Consider the following 4214-nt stretch of genomic DNA (forward strand, 5'->3'; position numbering starts at 1 on the left):
TGTTATATGTGTATGTGTATATATATATATATATATATCTATATAGATATAGATATATTTATTTGTACATTTTTATATATTTATAACATTTTAAATTGAATTAAAATTATTGGTTTATTAATTGTTTTAAAGTAAATATACTTATATACCATATTTTATATATGTATGGTTAACTTTTTTAATTAAATGTATTTATTAAATTTGTTAAAATGTACATTACATCTAAATAATTTTTTAAGTTAATTTTATTATTTAATTAATTTTAAATTATTTTTTATACATAAAAAACAATATTTTGTACATCAATATTTTTTACATCGATAATATTTTTTTGATAGTTTTATACTTTACATTATAAAGATAGGATGTCGATATTTTTGACATCGATATTTATGTGGCGATATTTGTGTATGGGGATATTTTGTAATCGATATTATGTCAGTGATCTCTATATGACATGGCACTCCATTCTACGACACTCCCCTCCACTGTACTGTATGACACTCCAGTGGACAATACTCCACACTAATACACTCTATGTCCCCCCACTTCACTCTAAAAGACTCCACTCTACTCTATGACAGTCTATGACACCCTACTCTACTGTACAAAATGGCTCCATTATATGAGACACCACTACACTATATTACACTTTAGTACACTGTACGCTACGCAAGTCCACTCTACTCTACTCCACTCTATTTTCCTTTATAGTACTCCACCCTATGACAATAGACTTTAAAACACTCTCCTCCATTGTACTGTACGTAATAAGGAGTGTGGCGGTCGCCCCAAGCATATTGCAGCCTCTGATCGCTGCTCAAATGCCAGGGAATGGCGGTCCCAGGGTCCACCCAACTCCTAAAAGTGCAGTCAGACCACCGGTGCGGAGGTGGCTTGATCCACCACCGCTGCACCAGCACCAGTCTGGCAGTCCTCGGACTTGACTCTCTACCATGCACTGTGTTCTCCTAAATAATAACACTCCACTGAATGAGACTCTCCACCACTCTAATGTCTGACGCTGCACTTGACAATACAGAACAATGCAACACTACTCCATTGAACTCTACTCTATGCTTAGCTCCAAGAATTTAAAAAAGTGTCAAAACATGAAGAAAGGTTATAGGGGAAAAACTACGACACCACAAGTAAACCAATTATAAAATAGCAGTAAACAAATATCACTACGCCAATAGGGAAGCCAGTGGGCAGTTTAAGATCCCAGGATTTGCCTGTTGGGAGAGCAGCCTCTAGGGCTGGCAACAATCATTCTTCCAGGGATTCTTTTCCGGAGGAAATAGAAGAGAAGAAAAGGGCTAGAACATGAGTTGGAAATCCTGAGGCTCATAATGAAGCGGATGGAAATTGAAATCCAGAACAAAGCAGGGGAGAGCCAGAGTGCTCGTGCTTAGGAGGAAAAGAAATTGCTTTTGGCACATGAGTTGAGCATGAGAGAACTGGACATTAAAGCCAAACAGGTGGAGTCCAGTACAAATGGTGGCAGCACACAGCCAGTGCAAGGGGTAAGGTTTACATTCCCAAAGACTTAGTACAGAACTTCCAGAAGGGGGAGGATATTTATGCATGGTTTGCATCTTATGAGGCAGACTGACCCCAGGAAGCTTGCTCAGGAGGCAGACTACTGGACGAGTACCAGCGTCCACAAAGGGTATGTAGGAAACCCAGCCAATGGTGGGCAGGGTCACCAGCAGAAAAGTGGGAGAGACAAGGGTAACCAGAAGGAGTTCTCTAAAAGGCCCCAAAATAGTTCCCAGGGTAACGATTCCCAACCCCCCAGTTCTAAGCAGCCATGGCCCCCTAAAGGTAAGCCAGACAACTAGGGTCCACGTAAGTGTTATGCATGTGGTCAGTAGGGTCACATGCAGAATGATCCCAAGTGCCCCAAGGCACAACCAGCACCTACTGGTGCACTGTCACAGGGGTTGGTTAGTATAGTACTGGGGGTGGAGTTGGTTCCTAGTGAGGGTGGGAAGCCTGCTATAATGACCCATATTTAATTAGGAGATAGAGAGATGGTCCAGGAAACCTGCCTGCCGTATAATACAAAAATGTACCTGCAGTGGGTGACCATCAATGGTAGGAGCGCGGGGGCTCCGAGAGACAGAGGAACCAGTGTGACATCTGTCAGGTGTCAGTGGGTGTCTGAAGAGCAGGTTATCCCCAATGTACTTTACCCTGTAGTTGCTGCAGACAACTTTAAGCGCCTGTGTAAGGTGGTGCAGGTTCCCTTTGAGGGGGGGTCTCAGGTTCCTTGAAGGTCATTGTAAGTAGGTCTATGGCTGTTGACTGTCTGCTTAGCAATGGCCATGAAAGCACACCTTGGAAGGAGGTGGAGGGCCAGGCGCATTTAAAGATGTTGGCCAGAGTGGGCCTGTGTGACTACTCGGTCAATGGCAGCCAATAGGGGTGATCAAGAGGACCTGGAGCCTCAAAGAGTGTCTCAGGTCCCCTGCCAGAAAGAGAATGATCAGGGGGCATGAGAAAACCAGCCCCTGAAGTTCCCACGATTCAGGAGGAGGCAGAACCTGAGGGGGATGCCCTGAAAGGTACAGGGGAACAAGTGGCCAAACTGGGAGACCTGCCTGAGTTGACCCATTAACAGCAGTAGGGAGGTCCCTCCAGGAAGGAGGTATGCAAGGAGCAGATGGAATGCCCTAATCTTATTGGTTTGTGGCAGCAGGCTGCAGACCAGGCATTAATTGGTCCATCCGGATCACATTTGATTAATTGGAAGAATGGTCTCCTTTACAGTGAGCCTGAGACTGCTGACCCATGGGCAGCCTGTGGGCTGGCAGTACCTGTCTGCTACAGGATCTTCCTACGGGATCCGACTTATGATGTCCCTTTGGCAGGACATTTGGGGTGCAACAAGACCTATCACAGACTTGTCACCCACGTTTACTGGCCCCAAATGCAGAGGCACGTTGGCCCACATTGTAGGTCTTTTCAAACTTGCAAGTCAAGTGGCAAGTCTGGGTGGAAGTGGAAGGCTCCCCTCCAACCCTTTCCTGTGGTGAGCACCCTTTTCGAGCAGGTGGGAATCAACATTGTTGCGCCACTGGAACTCAAGACAACCTTAGGCAACAAGTTTATCTTGGTCTTGGTGGACCATGCCACCCGGTACCCAGAAGCTGTCCCTCTCAGGAGAATCAAGTCAAGTCAAGTCAAGTCAAGTCAAGTCAAGTTTAAATTTGTATAGCACACTACTCACCCAGAGGGTCTCAAGGCGCTTGAGGGAGGGAGGGAGCTTACTTATCAAATAACCAAGTTTTTAGTTGTTTTCTGAAGGAGAGGTGGTTCTGTGTGAGGCGGAGGTGGGTGGGGAGGGAGTTCCAGGTCTTGGCCGCTAAGTAGGAGAAGGATCTTCCTCCCATAGTGGATCTTTGGATGCGTGGAATTGCGGCAAGGGCTTGATTGGACGAACGAAGATGGCGGGTGGGGGTGTAGAAGGACAGGCGCGTGTTGAGATATTCGGGTCCTAGGTCATAGAGGGCTTTGTGTGCATGGGTGAGGAGGCGGAACGTTATTCTTTTGTTGAAGGGGAGCCAGTGGAGGTCTTTCAGGTGACCGGAAATGTGAGCTTGTTGGGGGATGTCTAGGATGAGTCTGGCTGAGGCGTTTTGGATGCATTGGAGTTTTTTCAGAAGTTTGGATGTGGTTCTGGCGTAAAGGGTGTTTCTGTAGTCTAGTCAGCTTGTGACCAGTGCATGGGTGACCGTCTTTCTAGTTTCGGTGGGGATCCAACGGAAAATTTTGTTGAGCATACGTAGGATGTTGAAGCATGATGATGAGACGGCGTTGACTTGTCTGGTCATCGAGAGGGAGGAGTCCAGCATGAAGCCCAGGTTACGTGCGTGGTCCGTCGATTTGGGTGCGCTGCCCAGGGACGGTGGCCACCATGAGTCGTCCCAGGCGGAGGGGGATGATCCTAAGATGAGGACTTCCGTTTTGTCTGAGTTAAGTTTTAAACGGCTCTTCTTCATCCACTCGGCTACTTCTTTCATCCCTTCGTGTAGGTTGGTTTTGGCGGTGTTTGGGTCTTTGGTGAGGGATAGGATCAGCTGGGTGTCGTCTGCATAGGAGATAATGTTGAGGTTGTGTTGGCACGCAATGGATGCGAGGGGACTCATGTATACGTTGAAGAGGGTGGGATTGAGTGAAGATCCTTGGGGTACGCCGCAGATGACTTC

The sequence above is a fragment of the Lissotriton vulgaris genome, chromosome 2_1 (genome assembly GCF_964263255.1).
Source record: "Lissotriton vulgaris chromosome 2_1, aLisVul1.2, whole genome shotgun sequence".
In the NCBI taxonomy this organism is placed as follows: domain Eukaryota; kingdom Metazoa; phylum Chordata; class Amphibia; order Caudata; family Salamandridae; genus Lissotriton; species Lissotriton vulgaris.